The 18,752-nt window shown below is 38.5% G+C and overlaps 1 protein-coding gene across 13 annotated transcripts in view; it reads right to left on the bottom strand.

The window, feature by feature from the left end:
• The window catches only part of LOC131457267 (pleckstrin homology domain-containing family A member 5-like), a 190,770-nt gene that overhangs the window by 134,405 nt on the left and 37,613 nt on the right, over positions 1-18,752 (bottom strand). The window lies entirely within an intron of this gene.

The raw sequence follows: 18,752 nt of genomic DNA, 5'->3' as shown, positions 1-18,752 counted from the left end.
CAGTGTCATGTAGTTCAACCTCCACATATTTAAGACAGGTTATAAGTTAAGGATTTAACTGACATAGTTCATGACCAAAGAAAATACTAACCAAAAAATAAAGTTTTGCCATTAAACTTAAATTTAAAATCTGACAATAGATCATTGAGACATATATATATATATTTAGAGAGCTACTGAACAACAATGATGTGATGCTTATTAGGTATGAAGAGTATCACATCATTCTCACTATTTTAAAAGACAGTGACCTTTAATCCTGGATGTTTCTCAAAATCTGGCAGACAATGACAGAAAGTTAAAGAGTTTCAGAATGTTAACATGTAAGGGGGGGTAATGGAATGTGAGAGGAGAGAGGAGAGGAGCAACCCTGTGCTCCATGTTAATCAGCTTTAGTCCTGGCTTGATATTGCTGCTACATTCAATGGGACAGATGGTCACTTCTCCAGAGGAATGGTCATTTGCACCAGTTAAAACTTGCAAAGGAATGAAACCAACCCAAAGGCAATTCAAACTATAGTGCAGTTTAAGTACCAAACTGTGGAAACTATGCTGCATTCCATTTCTCGTTGGAATTTCTGAGATCAGACCTCAGCTTTTTAACTTGGAAACTTGGAGGAACCTCACATACCCTTGGTTCAGGATTCCAAAATGACTGCCACTATATTAACACTGCTATTTTACTGTTAATTTTACTGTCTATGTTTCACAGTAAATCATACATGTCATACACATAGTACCATTGATTTTTTTAGTTGTTGCTAGTCATGAGCATCGTTATCAAGTGCTATTGCTAACAATGTCTAGTCCGAGGTGCATTTCCAACTTCTCAACTGGAACGCATTGAACATGGGGGTTAACATTACTCCCAGTCCCGATTTCCGATATAAATGGAACGCAGGATGAATGTTGAAGTGCAATTAAAGACGTAAAAGGCTTTATTAAACTGTATGACATGGCAAACTTAGAAGGTGCTGCGCAATTTATGTTCTTTAAAAAAATAAAAATTTACAAACCAAAACCCAACACTGTATGTTAAGAAAGAAAGTAGCATTAGATGATATTTAGACAATACTTGGATTGTCTCAAACGTTGCATGACTGTAAGATGGCAGGAAATTCACAAAATTATACATTTATATGTTATATATTATATATTTGTGTGACATAAAACAAGTTCAACCTACAATTAATCAAAGTCAGATCAAATACTGCGTCTGATTGCCATTCACCCACTTTAAAGTATAAAGTATATAAGTGTAACAATAGTTTCACACAGTGGTTCCCAAAAACTGGACTGGGACCCACAGATGGGTTGGAGGAGATATTTTGTAGGTCTCCAAACAAATTTACAATTACAAGATGTGTATGTTTTAAATAACATGCACTTCCTTTTTCGTAGTTTCTCTTTCACTGACTGATTGAGAACTTTAAAGTGACATTTCGGGGGTTGGGATCTACATCTGCTTCATTGTATATCTTAAGCATATTTTTTGCTGCTTTGTTTCACCATTAGAAAAAAAACCAAACTCAGCTACCCCTTTATTTGAAGTTTGATATATAAAACATGCATACTGTGTTTCCACTGTAGTTGTAGTTGTCACTGAAGTAGAAGGTTGTGGGTATGATTCACTGCTCATACTGTAGATGTGCTGTGTGAATGGGTGGATGGCAAAACCATCGTGTAAAGCAGCTTTGAGTGGTCAAAGCACAGACATTTAAAATGTAAAAAATGTAAATGTAAAACCATTAAGATGTCCTGGATAGAGGAGACAGACTTCTGTCTCAGACTTCTGAGCTGTTCTCAGTGTTCCCTTATGGTCTAGTGGTTGCTGGTTATTCACCCAGACAGCCCATGTTCAATTCCCAATATGGGAACAGTATTTGGGGCAGCCTGTGGCCAAGCAATAGGGGAGAGAGAGTTAGTGCAGACATAAGAGATTCTACATATTCAAATTCTTCTATGTGTGATTACAGGCTCTTGCAATTCCCTGAACCGCACAGTGATGCAAGACAGCTGCTTATCTCCAGCTTCTCCGAATCAGTTTCCCGAATGTAGAGACGATAAGAGGGAGCAGGAGAGAGTGCAAGGAAAAACTTGAGTTCAACCAGAGGCTGAGCCGAGAAAAACCACAGGCATTGTCAGTGGGGATCCATCTCCAATGAAAGTATCGTGACGCACAGAGTGTAGCAAGACAGTATGAAGAGTTGGACAATATTTAATTTTGCAAACAAAGTCACTGAGATGAACTGAACTGTGCATATTTTTTAACAATATATGTATTGTTTTTAGCATAGGAACTGTACAATCACATGGACAAGGACATTGTGACATTGCTGTCACTCGGTCAATCAAGTTCACTCATTAGAACTGTGTATTTTAATGAACTGTTAATGTTTAGTCTGGTTTTAACATAACATCCAAACCTTCCACACCAAACTTTACCCTCACCCCTTCCTTCAATGTACTATGGCAACACACATCAGCTCATCAGAAATGAAGTTCTGCCTCATTAGGACCAGATTTTGATCTCCATGAGGACTACTGGTCCTGACAAGGTCAGTCTATATGAATAAAAGGTCCTTAAAAGGTAACAAATACAAGTACACACACACACACACTGAGCATATGTCTGCTGACTTGAATTCCAGGGAATAATTACAGGAAAGAGCTTTTTGGCCATGAATCCTTGACTGTAAGTTCAGTGTGTGTGTGTGTGTGTGTCTGTGTGTATTTGTTACCTCTTTATTACCTTCTTTTGTCGGGTCAGATCAAGGTTTGAGATTGAGACAGAGTGAATGAGATGGTCGCAGGGTAAGATTGTGGCGCATGTCTTTTATTCTGCATCTACACAAGACCACCACAGATGAACATTTTCACGATTCAGTTCTTTTTCCAGGACTTGTTCCCTCAAATTCAATGACACTGAATATGCTGACACAGCTTAAGATGGGAGGGCAACTTGTAAGTTCATGAGACTGTCCTCCAATGAAACCTACATATAGGTCGTATGCAGGAATTACGACCTATTTACATTTTCAAAACCACCGCCCCTAGCGGTTGTATACATAACAGCAACCACGTCCGCCTTAGAGACGGTATCTAGTAGCTTCGCTGATGTCAGCACTGGCAGTCAGCTCAGTGGCAAGAGCACTGCGCCTGAGCGAGGTCGACAATGGTTCGATTCCTAACTATGCCACCTCTTTAATTTTTACTGCCTAACCATGTCTTTTTTGCCCTAACCCTACCCTCAGTAACATCTGTGCATATTCGAGTTGGAAAATACTAGTAAAAACATACCTTTACGTCGCATTCAGGGTTTTAAAAAAACGACCCACAGTCACATTTTCAGAAAACGACCTATATGTACGTTTTCAGTGGTTGAAAAAACGACCTATATGTACGCTTCAGTTGGAGGACAGGTTGAAGTTCACCCATGGCGTTCACTTTTATTGATTTGCAGCACAATCTGCATCTGGCCAAAGGATTGTCCTTGGAATCTTGTGCAAGTCAGTTGGAAGTCTTGGAATTTGCATTTCCCAGGCACCACGTAATTTTCTCTCTCAGGTAAAAATGATGACAAAATATTTCTCAATATTGCGGCACCTACTACTCCCAGAACTTAAAGGTGAATGTGTAGGTTCTCAAATAGAAAAAAGTGAGATACTGCTTAAATGCCAAGGGGATCTGCATTCACACTGCTATTACCTAGCATAATTGATTTCAGCTGAACAGTGATGGCACATCATCTTTGTCCTGTTCTATGCTATATTTGGGGCAGCATGTGACCAAGTGGAAAGGGAACTTGGCTTGTAACTGGAGGGTCGCTGGTTCAAGTCCCCACCAGGTCAAAAGGCCTGGGCCTACATCTCTTGGTGTGTAGCCTACCAAAAATTATTATTCCTATTCTTATTAGAAGAAAAAGTGGATGTTGTTTTTGTTCAGGGATCATGTTTGTGTATCGTGAAGCTGATACTTCCACCATTTCAGACCATACAACTGTTCATTTTCTAATGATTTTTAGACAAAATTTGATAAACTAAATAACTTTTCATAATCATACAAAATTGTCTCAATGGTTAATTACACATTTTTCACAAGGACTTTAAATCCAGTTGAGGTTGGAGTGAGAATAGGATGAGTGTGAGATTAAGGAGTAAAACGGCCATTGCATGTTATGTCAAAAAGCTGCTGCAGCTCATGTAAGTGAAATATAAGGTTCACAGGACCCTCTCTCTCTCTCTCCCTCTCTCCCCCTGTCTGCCTGTCTCTCTCATTAGTGGACGTTTGCAGGGCTATGCTTCACTGTCATTTGTAAGCATTAAAAATACATAAAAGTGGAATTTGAATTCAGAGCTCTCATATACAGAGAGAGAATATCAGCACGATAAACACTGTGGTTTAGCTCACAGTAGGAATTGAAACAGCTCAACCATGAATACTGAATCCAAGCTCTGCACTGCTATGGGCTCCTTTATAGAAGACTGGATGTTTTTTTTGTTTTTGTTTTTTTCTTTTTGGAGGTGGGGGGGGGGGGGGTTTATATATAAAGATGCCCAACAAATGACTTTTATAATTTAAGAGGTAGTCCACTTACAGTATGCACAATTGTAAATCAATTCATATGTATAAACACTTTATCCCCATTCTAGTCTAGTCGAGTCTACTCAGGGTCTTCTCTCATTTGGATGTGCCTGACTAGGGGGGTGAGTTGAGTGGTGCTTATCGTCTAATCACCGGGGTGATCTCACAGCCATGTCATAAATCGTAAAAACGTATGTTGTGACAACTTTGTACTTAACAGCAACTGAAAGAATGTCCGTTTTTATTCACATTCTATGTGTTCACTCACATAATTTGTGAAAGTCAACACAACCATCAAAGATCCACAATTGTAGGTAGGTAGGACATGAAAATCTCTCCTCATTCAATGTGAAATCCAGCCTACGTTCTTGTTTTACTGCTGCAACATTCCTTTATAGTTTTGATTTCGTACAGGCTGACAAAACATTCATCCTTCTTCTTGCTGTTTCACACAACTGAGAAGTGTGTGAAGAGATCACTACAACAACAGCTCTTGTGCAAGGTCAAGTGTCTCGCGTCTGTACCTGTCCTGCTTGTCTCGCTCTCTGGCTCGCTCTCTCCATGTAAGGCCGTGAGTCTGTGGAGATGTGTCAGTTTTAATGGACCATGTGCAGTATACACACAGTGAGGCAGAGAGACAGGGAGGCACAGATATTTAGTTAAAACTGACAAGTTTGTAAATGAATTAATTCTGCTGAAGCAAAAAACTACTTCAGCAAAATACAGATGTCAACAGTGAGCAAATACCCATGTGAAGCAGCAGCCTGCTAGTGTTGGGAATAAGTGGAGACCAATAGATCTATTTCCATTTACTTTTGTTTTTTTATTTTCCATGCAGAGGTAACTACAGGGTCCTGCTTCCCGTATTCATTTCCTTCACTTACTGAATCTGTGAACAGAGCAACATTTCCGTTAACTAATGGAAATGGCAGGTCCGTTCCACATCAGTGTAAAATTATTGAGTGGGAGGACGACTTGAGGAAGTGGCCTCATTTAATGACAACATTTTTTTTTTATATATATAATTTTGTGCTGTCACTTGGTGTGGATGGTTGAGTGAATTAATGAAATGAAATTGTCAATTAATAAAAGTCAGCAATCTGGTTTTTATTAGACAATTATATTGATTGTTCCTTGGTGCGCTGGATCATAGCACTAACAACACTTTATCATGATTGGCTGTAGTTTTACTGAGATGGTTTAGCGTAGCCACTTGTTTGGTACCAGATGATCTTCTGAAGTTTTATTTTCAACAAAGTCAAACAGATGGGGTGTTAAAATGTGGTTAAAACGGCTCCATTTTAATACAGCATATTATTAAACAGTCCAGCAAAAGGTTGACCATAACCATAAACCATACGATGTTTCTTAAAGTATGGAGTATGAATCACTGCAGAAAAATCAATCACAAGAAATTAAAATGAAAACATCCCAGCTATCTGTATCTATTTGCTTCACGTTCACTTATTTCTGATGCCATGGAATAAACTCAGTGATTCATACAGGTTAATTATGGGACTTAGAAACACACAGTAATTGCACAGCAGTAATTGTTTAAATTTATGAATGATTTCCCATTGGAGTAACAGCTGATCGCTCCAGCACATCTCTCTCTCTCTCTCTCTTTCTGCTCGACTTCAGTTAAACAGCACAGTCACAGGCCGTAATTGAATGGTTTTCAATATTACTCATTCCCTGCAGTAAGCTGAATATTGCTTAACTTTATGAACGGTTTTTCCGTCAAAACCCCCACCCCTTTTCAGTTGAAAACACATTATTCAATTGTATCAATTAAAGATAAAAAGTAAGTAAAACAAAGATGTTGGAGAAGTACAAAGAACAAAACACAGAGGAGCTACAGTGGTTGCCATTTTGGATTTGTGCCAATGTTGCAACCTGAACCATGCGTTGCACCAGGAATGACCCAAGAATTTGCAACCTGCCAAAAATAAAGAAAACGAAGAAGAAATGTACTGTACATCTTTTGTTCCTACCAATGCTGATCCCAACTGAAGCTGATAAATATCAAATTTGACATGGGCGTGAATGCTAACTAAACACATTCCTACGGGTCGAAAACCAATTAAAACCTTTTTGTTTTACCCATCGGGACCATGGGGTATCATTATGGAATGTGTTGTGTTCCATTTGTAGTCAGAAATCGGAGCAACCTCATGTAAGTGTTTTGTATTTATATAGCACTTTTCTAGATGACGAGTCAAATCTGCTTTAAACGCCATTCACTCGTCTACACCCATTCACTCACAGCACATTTTTCACAACCATTCACATCCAGCAGCACAGCCGTCAGGAGCAATGCAGGTTAACTGTCTTGCCCAAGGACACATCGGCATGTAGACTAGTGGAGCTGGGAATTGAACACATCACTCCCAATTATGAGTTCTGATATAAATGAACCACAGCCCAGGTCTGGTCTACAGACTTCTCTCTCAATCCACACAGGACTACGGCAGAAACAGTGTTGCCAACTCCTCAGTAAGGAAAGTCGCTGTCGCTTTAGCTGTCCTAAAAGTCGCAAGAGTCACTAAATTGCATATTTTGCATAATTGACCATGTTATTGTAATGAATGCTGTAGGAGAGAGGAATAACTTTGTGGAATAGGCAGTAAAAGTGAGTAAAAAATACTCAACTTCCCTTCCCTTGCTGTCAACTGGAGGGTATGTGATCAGAGTGGAGTTGAGGAATTTTGTCTGGAGTGCGTAGAAAATGAAACAAATGATAATAAATGAAATAATATCACTTTATTTCTCGCTTCATCTTAATCTAATTTGGCTATACCAGTCTCTGAAATATATGTGAGGAAGAGGAGGATAATAAGAAAGCAAATTATCTTAATGGGAATAAATGTGCAGTAGATGGTGTTTGACCAGAGTGTCGGTACATTCATCACACCATATATAATTTCAATACTATCTATATAATTTCATTAAGTGTGAAGAATTAAACCTGGATCAGCAAATAAATACTTACTTTATACACATATACACTGGATTAATTACACTTTGTGGGGGACATTAAGACATAATTGCTTTAACTATCACATGGATTCAAACAGTCACACTGTAGTCTGGCCTTAAACCAACAACATTGTTACACCATTGTTACAAGCAGTAACAAGATAGTAACATGATAATGGCCCACTTTCATGTCTTAATAACTGAAGGAGAGAGGAGTCATGACAATGTAACTTCATTTCCTACATCCGTTCATTCTTGCCTCTTTTCCTGGAAGTTGGTGTGAGGAGAGGAGGGAGACAAGGGGAGGGAGAGAGAGATGTCTTCACATGGAGCCATCTGCTCCACCAGCACAAGCACCTTTGTGTGTCTGTGTGTGCGTGTGTGTGTGTGTGTGTGTGTGCAGTTTCCAACAGAAGCATGTGTGTCTGACAGCCAGACACATGAGGGAAAGCTCGTGGATGAACAGGTTGGCCAATCTGCTTTGTTTAAAGATAGTTTACATTCCCCATCATGCAGAAGTGAGAGGGCTGTAATCAGTAGCTGGAAGAAACCTGTCCTCTGTCACTTTAAAGATTCTGTGGATTCTCCATTTGTTAGTTTTTTGTGTGTGTGTTTGGTTTTTTTGCTACCTGGGTAGCTGGTCTATTTCCTGCAACTAAGTATGGAACAACCACCTTAGTCTAGCCTGGGTGAACCACCCACATGTGCTAGCAAGGACGTTGTTTTACAGAAACTCCAGAATCTCAGAAAAAGAAAACTAATCACAGGCTCAGACTTAACAGGATGACAACAAAGGAGCAACATGTTTTAAAGTAAGGCTTATGTTAGGCCTGAGGAACTGATTCTGAAAGTAAATATGTAATATGTGTTATTTTATTTTGACACTGGGAATTTGAAACAGCACATTGCAATTTCTGCATTGTTTAAAGTAAATAACAGTAATACAGTGAAAATGAGAGGAAATGTTAATCTGGGCATGGCCAGCTCTAGAAAAAAATATATTTAGATGTAGTGGTATGGTATTATTATATGAATATTGAAATATTTCAAACAGTGAATGAGAGCTAGTGAAAGTAATGCAGGGTTCACTGCGTGTTGAGCAGCTAACAAGATGCATTTAAAGACCCTGGTAATTTCTATTACTTCTGCAGGACCAGCAGCTTGTTGAACTTAGAGGGGTAGCTTCAAGATGCATTCAAGAATTCTCATACATTTCATCACTTCTGTAAATACACACACAGTCCACCAATTAAATGCTCACTGCTGCTGCCACCTTGTGATAATAGATGTACCACAAATTAGGTTGTCATTGGAGTACAAATATTTGTTTTTTTACAAATACACTATACATAGTATATACAAGTCGTTTGATGAAACAGGAAACAGCTGTACAACAATGAGCAACCTTTATTAAAGTTCTCTGTAACATTAACAGTCAATATGTATGTATAGTAAAGTGCACTTTCAAAAAACACAACAGAAAGTGATTAAGATCTCTCCCACTCAGCTCTAGTCTAGGTTTACGACCACACCCAGAAGTGTGCTTCCCCGCCGATCCGCTGATTTGAAAAACCCCCCCACCAAAGCTCAGCGTCCCTGCTGTACCTGTTCCCAGGACCAATGGACTTATCAGCGTCGCCTCCACCCTGGATACACACCCCGCTGCCACACTCAGAACCTCTAAACACAGTGAGATGCGGTGATCGTGGCCCGGCCGCCCTCCCTGTGCCAACCGGGTGTCCAACTCTCAATTAAATCAGAGAGATTGCATATTGCATATTAAGTCGACTAAAATATGATTCTATTTATTCGACTCAAAACTAAAACATCTCAGATGACTAAAATATAACTAAAACAAAATCAAAATTTGCTGTCAAAATTGACACTGATCCTCACTAAAACATTCATCTATATTTGTCCTTTTCTTGTTCAGTAATGCTGCTGATAAACAGTTAAGGCCTGTATATGCACTGCAAGAACAGAGAAATGTGTTCTCACAGATTGTTCTTGACACATCATCTGGGCAGAACTTTTTTTCTTGTGTGTTGTCAGACAACTATTGTATGATTGGTCAGGCATTTGAAGTGGGCGTGGTTAATGTGGAAAAGCAGAAACTTCAGTTTCTTCAGTTTTGAAGTATGAGATGTCCTGGACAGAACGAGCTTTCTTCTTGTTCTTGCCACCCCGAGAAAACAAACACATTTCTCTGTTCTTGCGATGTACAGGCCTTAAAAATAAGAGCTGGAGCAAAACTCATGAGTGAGTAGCAAACATGACCTCTCATATCAAGTCATTATAAATGCAGTATTCATCACTTTTCCTCATCACAATCTTCAGCAACTTTTGTATTTCACAGTGTCTCCACTGAGTGAACCACTGAACATATCAGCTCCTGCGATGCATCTCCATTGCAAAAAAAATAAAGTTACCAGCCTGAGAAAGGAAATGATGTCTGGCTGTCAGTGAATGTGAGTAAAATGTCAAATAGATGAAGCAGCAATGACGGCAATAATCACAGTATGATTAGACCATGGTGTTTTCATTATGTTTAAATTAAAAGTGGGTAAGACCTGTGCAGAATTGAATTTCAGTGGGTTTTAATTATGATATTTATTAATTTGCTTTATTCATAATTTCATTAGGCATCACAAACACACACGCACACAAACACACACACACACCGGGAGTTAAGAGACTTTCACAACAAAGTGATGTGAGTATTGAAAATATATGAGGCCTGTCCTTGACTTTGTTCTTGTCCTTGTGTTTCCTCCACAGGGAACCACAAGTCACATCAACCAATGGGGACTGAGCAAGAAGGTGTCACCGCCCCCATTTCTGTGCAAATACTGCAGTTCAGTCCAAGACGGAGATGTTTAATGCATTTATATGACATTTAAAGCAGAGGAACACGCTTCAAATATGTATGATATTATCATATGTGAACACACTGAGGAGAAGAACAAGCTGCAGCCTACACACACACACACACACACACTTGCAGTCTCAGAAGACTCACCCTGCTGCTATGGTTTCTTCCACAAATGTGACTTGACTTGACTATTCTGTGAATGTGTGAGTGAATGGGTGTGAATGGCAGTGTAAAGCGGTGTAAAGCACTTTGAATGGTGATCAAAATGATTAAAGTGGGTAGCGCCTTACATTACAGTACAGTAATAGTATGATTATATTAATGTAATGCAGTCTTATTTCTACAGGAATCACCAAGTAAAAGCTTAGCAATAATAATGTGAAATTAGTTTTGAGCATACATTAGAGTACATTTTAACTTCATAATATGGTCATTATCAAACCTTTCTTTGTCAGGGTATAAGGTATTAATGCTAATGTAAATCTCATTATCTAGCTTTTACCCAGATGTTACTTGAGAAATAACATAGTATTACACTAATACAGAAATATATATATTGTAAATATTGTATTGTATGTACAATCCTGAACAAAATCTTAAGACCAGGGAAAAAAATGTATTCACATTTTGCACTGGTGGACCATAGATTGTAAGCAGATTTTAAAATGTAAGAGACTAAATACATAGAGTAGGCAATTTATTGAAAATTGCAGGTTAACTCAAACAGGCTGTTCATCAGCTGATCAAACGTTTAGGACTGTAGCCTTAAAAAGTCAAAAGCTTTGCAAATATCTGGCTTCCACATCATTTTCTGTCAGGCATTCACACTGACATGACCCTCCTCCCACACCACACAATTGCCGGTTTGGATGATCCTGATGGCTTCCAGCATTACTGGCATGACAAGGAGATGTTTTCTACGTGGCAGAGTGGAGGATGATCTCGGGTGCTTTTTCCTTCAATGGAACAATGGAGCTGCATGTTGTGCAGGGGCATCAAACTGCGGCTGGTTATGTGGAGATGTTGCAGAGGGCATCCCTCTTGACTGAGGGCCCTCGTCTGTGTGGTGATGACTGGGTCTTTTAAAGGACAATACTGCAGTTCAGAATGCCCGCCTGACTTTTGGACCATGCTACGTGTTCCCCTGATTTTTAAATCCCATTGAGAACATTTGGGGATGGATGGCAAGGGAGGTTTACAAAAACAGACATCAGTTCCAGACGGTGGATGCCCTTCGTGATGTTCCTACCAGCCTCCTCCAAACACTCGCATCAAGCATGCCAAAACAAATGAATCAACAAGAACGGTGGGGCTACTCACTACTGAGTCCTTTTTTGACACTTTTAGTTCTGTTTTTGACTTTTTAAGGCTATGCTCTTAAGCTTTTGATCAGCTGATGAACAGCCTCTTTGTGTTTAAATGCAGTTTTGAATAAATTGCCTACTCTATTTTTTTTTCGTCTCTTGCTCTTGTCTCTACTACTTACAACCTGGTTACGAGCCACCAGCACGAAATGTGAATATTTTTTTTTCCCCCTGGTCTTAAGATTTTGTTCAGGAGTGTATGTTTTAGAGTATATTATGACGTCGCCATACTGCCAGCCACTGATTGGTCAGAGTGCTGTCACAGGAAGAGATGTCCGACACAGAAATCAAGCCCAACAGTGCTGAACTGTAGATCAATTAAAACTTAACAATCCTAACAACGTGGGTTGATCTACAACTACCAGGGAAATATTTAACAAAGGAGTCGGTGTACTTAGGGACAGCACTGCTGATCACGACCGGTGAGAGGCGAGCTGCATAAACCCTGCCGCTGTAGTCTGTGGAGCAGGAGTCTGTGCTCCGGAGACGAAATTAAAAAAAGTACAATACAAAACTAAAAGGAATACTATGAATAAAACATTATTATGTCCTTACTACCACACTGATACCAAGTCATGCACTGCTAGAAATAAGATTGTAATATTATCATGTTATTACTGTAAAGTGTGCTTTAAAAAGGTAACACATACAAGTACACACACACTATATACATACATATACATTCTTCTACTTCTTATCCATCACTGATTCGTCTGCCCTGTCATGTCACCCATGCATGAGTTTTGACGCCATGAATGTGCCACAACAGCGACAGCAACAACAACATAGAGTCCAACGACAATGTTACAGGGTTCCCCTTTAGGTCCCCTTTTTCAATTCATCTATTATTTGATCTATTCATTCATTGTCTACTGTTTCATCCTCCACATGTATGGTGGAGCCAATCCCAGCTGACATAGGAGGAAAGATGGGGTACGCCCTTGACAGATCGCCAGTCCATCGCAGGGCAAACATATAGAGACAAACATTCACTCTCACAAATGAGAATAACATGCTAACGCCATACAGAAAAGATGTTGTTTGGAACAGGAAACAGTGCTAGCCACTACTAATATTATTTAAGTTGCAAAAAGGGAGGTTCACTACAAAATTCATAGCATAGCTAATGGCTATGCTAGCGGCTAAAAATAATGAATGTATGTCATAGCATAGCATGTGCAGCTTTGTAGAAATGGTGCAGGAATTTGTGGCGCTGCCAAAAATGAGGACGGCGAAAAAGAAATAAGTGCGTTCACCCTGGTTTTGTGTTTCCACTATTGCTGATTGGAGTTGATGAATTTGACCCATTAGTGAATTCTGATTAAAAGCATTCCCACTGATTACAATGGGGTATAAGCGAGTTTGTTCACTGTACTTCTGTGAGGTCTTACTTAGTGTGTACTTCAAAGAAGACACCTGGCATAGACAAGGACCAAATGAGCCAAGAGTATCTATATATACAGTAAACAGTCAACGTAGAGTATAAACAGCACAATAAAGCCAACTCTTCCACACTATATTAGACACAAATGGAGAGCCGAGCACATGTTTCAGAGGGAGAGCACAGCCACATTCCTCTGGATGACAATAACTGTATTAAAGGCTTTCAAAGCAACACACTCTTATCTGTTCCTCTCCTCTTCCAAATCATCTGTAATCTCCTCCCTCTCTCTTCCCCAAACCTTCTCCTTCTTTGTTTCCTGCATTCTGTCCTTTCTCTTCTGCACCTCTTCAAAGTAACTCTACTCTTAATCCTCTTCCTTCTCTCTTCTTTCTTGAGAGACCATAGTCACCTCTCCATCCTACAGCCGTGTCTTCTCCTGCTACTTCAAAATACTTCCTCTCTGGACGACAAAAATACATTTTTCTTCTGTCCTTAAAAAGTCACTCATTGTATTTCCTGTCCTCTATATTGCACTCACTCACTTTCCATCTTCTCATTCACCCTCTCAGAAAGGTGGGAGCACATTTGGAACTACTGAAGATGAATGTCTAAATTGGAATTTAAACTGCCAAAACTTGATGTAATTGATGTACATATTAAAGTGTTACTAAACCCCAAACCACTTTTTTCAGGTGTAAACCAGTATATATGGGTATAATGATATGATCCAGGTTTAGTGTTAAGTATTGAAATTATACATGATGTGATAAAATCTACTGCCTCTCTGGTCAAACACCAGCACTTGTTTCACTGGTTCACTCTTTCTTCACCTTCATGTATAGGCTCGTTGTCCCAGATTCCCCCTTCAATAAATGTCAAAGCTGCCACTCTGTCGTTAGCCTTCGTCGTTGGTAAAGCCTGCTCCACACTAGAGGATTTCAGTCCTGATCTGGACCTTCCCAGAATCATGGAGGCCTTCTGGTTTTAAGCTGATTTGAATAGATTATCTGGCCAAATTATCCTGTAGTGTGAGGGGTTAACAGACGCTATTTTAACATCCTCTGACGCATCAAAGCCTTCAAACCGTAAGTATTAAACATGTTGCACGCAAGTTTCTGTGACATCCCTGGAATCTCCTCCCTGAAATGGTTTGATTAAACACCAAGTGTGTGGTCCTGCGTCTTGACTGGATCATCTTGAAAATCAGTTACAAAGTTTGTTGTGTGTTTTTAAAATCAAGCCAGATTTCAAAATCCTCTAGTTCGAGGCAGGCATCACAGACTGTGATTGATGAACAAACTTGGAACAACCATGAAAGAGGAGGATAGCAATTCAATAGACAGGATCACATCAATTTTTTAGTTAAATTGCTTTGGAGGGGAGGGCTGAGTAATGTATCATATCAGTATAGATATAACGACTTGGATACCGATTACTAAATTATACTTTTTTCAATACCAATTTTAAAGAATCTAATCTTAATCTCTCGATCCAGGGTCTCAAACTCAAATTACCCAAATGGGGCCAGTGAGTGTTTAATCTGGTCAGGAGGGGGCTGTCAAGTAAAAATATTTTTCAGTAAGGATGGGCGAAATATGTTTGAAATTATATATGTATATAAATGAACAATATTTATAACAGAATTTCAAAATTCGTAAAAAATGTTTCTAGATATGTAATACTTTTTAGTTTTCAATAGTATTGTATGAAATAGGCATAACTTAACTTTATTGTCAATTTCAGCCACATTCACAAGAAATACAGTGTGATCAAAATGATTAAATCCAGCGATGTAAATAACTGATAAAGCCAAGTCTGAATTCTGACTTTTTTTATCCACAAAAATGCTTCTCGTAGCTCATATTCTCCACAAGTACACCATGCCCAAGTATCTTTTCCCTATTGTTTCAGTGCCCACTCGCACATTTACCATCTTACATAAAGTTATTAGTGCAGGTGGCTCATTTATAAGGAGTGAACCGTGTTTGCATTTCCCTGTTTGCTTCAATCAATCCCACTGTTTTCGCTGCCTACCAGCAGATTTAGCCTCTTATGTAAAGTCCTCACAAACAGGGGGTCCCTTTTCACAATATTTAGACACCCACGCAGCTGTTCTGTCTGAGAGGAATATGTAGTACTAGCGGGCAAATACAAAGCAGCGGGAAGGAGGAGGAGGATATGGATGTGTGCAAGCAGGACACGTTACAATGGAGAGACAAGAATTCACTGATAGAGAGAGAGAGGGCGATGATTCTAAGCTGACGAGAGACAAACATTATCAGGCTGTGACACTGGTAGATTTCTCCACAGAACTAAACATGTGTCCGCTGAGAATCTATGGCTATAGTTTTAATATGAATGCTACAACTTTGAATATAAGTATGCTCTGTTCACCTGGTCACCAGGAAACTGAAGTGTCAAACAAACTGCAACGCACCAGTCCTCTTCTCAATCACCTGGATTGTTTTCAAAACCAGTCAAATAATAAGTCATAATACACAAGGATGGGTTACTGACGGGGCCCAGTAGGCCACAATTTCCCCAAATCTCCGATACTGTTATTCATCCTAATATTTTAATCGGGGTTTTGTTTTCTTCTGTTAGAGAGAATCCGATACCATGTATCATGTATTGTATCATGAGGTACCTTGTAATTCCCACCCCTACTTGTACCTGAAACAGGGATCACCTCTGTCACATGGATGTGGTTTGAGAATAGAACACCTTACAAGGACCAGACAACTACAGTTAAAATTGCATCGCACCATATACAAATGATAATGAATATTATTATTATTATGATTATTATTATCAGTATAAGTATTCTTATTCTTATTATTCTTAGTATCATTCTTATTTTTATTCTTATTCTTATTCTTATTATTATTAATAAAGAGATTTTGGTTTCACAGCATTTCCAACATTATCCAGTTCCATGTCAATGTTTTCTTCAGCTTCAGAGCTTCATGTTACCCTCATCCTTGTGATAATTGCTGCCACCACCAGAAGTGGTAACTAAAGGAATGCATTGTGGGTATTTTGTCCAAAGCCTAGTGAAGATGTACTCATTTTTAATTGTATACATTAGTCATGTTGACATGAGATAGACAAATATTTTAACAGACTTATTGGGTTTTTCAGTGTCATGGATGTTGTACATTTCAAGAAAACCGGCCCCTCCACACCCCATTTAACACTAATGTCCATAATAGCATGAATTAGGACTGCAGATCAAATGGGTGAGAATGTAGTTGTCATGACAACATGAAAATGAGAGGATAAATGAGGAAGGCAAAGGTGAGAAGAGGAGTGCGTGAATCCCTGCTCGAATCTGTGCCTGAATATTTATCAAATGTTCTTTGACAAAGTAAAACTTTGTGTAATACAGGTTTTTTTTAAGTGTTTTAAGTAAATATATAAATACATTTTCAATGTTTTGGATACATTTACATAGTCACAGTTGCTTTTAACATATTTGTCCATTCAACTGGAGGATGCTAATGAGTGTGGTGCTCGCTAACATTTCTTTTTCACCTGGTTGCTGCACTGACAAGGAAATCTACCTCATGGACAAAGAAAAGAAAGAAGAGGCAGAGCTGCTAATGTAGAGCTGCACATGGAGAAATTTGGTAAAGGTTTGCTCAAGGGCATGTGATATTTTACTGCGTGGAAAAGAAATGCCCGCATTTATTTTTAATGAAGTTTTTTTTTTCTCTCACAGTGTTATTTTATTAATAAGGATACGTTGGTGGAGGAATAATAATTTGTATAAAGTCACAGTTTTGTGGTAACGATGTGTTACTTTATTTAACCTTGGATGGAACATTTCTGTTAAAGGTACAGTAGGCAGATTGGTTTTTGCCATTATTGATCAATAATTCCATAATAATCTAAACAGTTAATTAATTCAAAGGCAGGTGTTGTCTGTTTTCTAACATCTAGTGCAGTGGTCACCAACGTGGTGCCCACGGGCACCTGGTAGCCCTCGAGCAGCCAACGAGGTGCCTGCGGGCTCATTTCACTTCACCTCACTTGTATGTATCCATATGATCACTGAGTAAAATGTCCTTGATATTGTTTATAAAAACTGTGATAATCATTAGGAGTAAGCACTGGAATTAATGTGTATGCAATTGAATGCATAATATGTATCATTTAAATTAACTGCATAAAATGTTAATATGGTAGCCCTCCATATTATTCTCTACCCTTCAGGTAGCTCTCGGTCTCAAAAAGGTTGGTGACCCCTGACCTAGTGTTATGGGTATGCACTAGGTGTACTATTATACCTATATATACAATGTACATGTATACATATACATGTACATTGTTGATTCCTTCACAATCCCTTTGTTACCACAGCTACATACACACTTTTTTTACCATGTTGTTTTAACATCAACATAACAAGTTTAAGACTGTTTATTTCAGTATTAAATTCTTCAAAACACATTTTCTAATACAATCAATGGCCATGCAACCATTTTACATGACATTTACCCCAATTAAAAAAAAAAATCTAATTGCATTTTTTCATCATTAATTCATTACTTGAATCAATTGTGTAATGAATGAATATTATATTATATGTTGTCCAATCTAATACCACATACCCTCAAAAATATTATTAACTACTATAAACCAATACAACAATAAGAGCCTAAAGAAATGAACTGTTTTTAACATTTATGTATTTGATGTACATTTATGATTAGATTATTGTGTGGTCAATCAACCTGTATCACTGTAGTTCTGTTCTGTTTATTATGTTAACATTCACTATCTTGCTTCTAGGTGTTATCAGCTAAATTATATATATGCGTGTGTAAGTGTGTGTGTATATATTTATAAATATCCTTTTAGCACTAGTGCCCTTGTTGTTATAGCTGTTATAGTTGTTATTGGACTATAGTGGATCGGGCCCCAAACAAAAGGGTAAAGTTAAATGGATTAATTCATAGCCTGACCAATAGACATTAATTATGAGAGTAATTTTATTTGATGGAATTCTCTGCACTGCCAAACCTTTGCCACTGTCACAAGTTAGCGAGTCCTGTAAGAATGTTGGGAAAGCCAAAGTTGACAGTTCCACTCATGGATGTATTATAAGAACTGGATAGAGCACCGCCCCCTCTGCCTTGAAGACAATTTTGTCATGGTGGCCACTTCCATGAACTGCAACAAAAAATACTCACAGGCCCAGAAAGCAATTTTCCCACTGACCACAAAAGTAAAAAAGACGCCTATAAAACTGTTCACAGGACACCTTGAGACATGGACATAGGCATGTATAGATCTTTATATTCTATATTTTTAATTCATGGAGTTTCATATTTGAAAAACCTTAAAAATGCATCGCACAGATATGGTTCGGCAGGCTGATAATTTTCCTTGCTTTTTGTACAAGTCTACATGATAGTGTTTAAACCACTTGTGTCACTTCTGGGTGATGGTGACCATGTCCGTGTTATGAATGTGGTTAGGTTGAGGCACAAGAAAAACACAGTTTATATATAAGTTTATATATAAGTATCATCTTGCAGCAATGACATAAAATAAAATACTGGTG

The sequence above is a fragment of the Solea solea genome, chromosome 3, assembly GCF_958295425.1.
Source record: "Solea solea chromosome 3, fSolSol10.1, whole genome shotgun sequence".
NCBI lineage: Eukaryota > Metazoa > Chordata > Actinopteri > Pleuronectiformes > Soleidae > Solea > Solea solea.
This window is presented reverse-complemented; position numbering and strand designations above follow the sequence as displayed.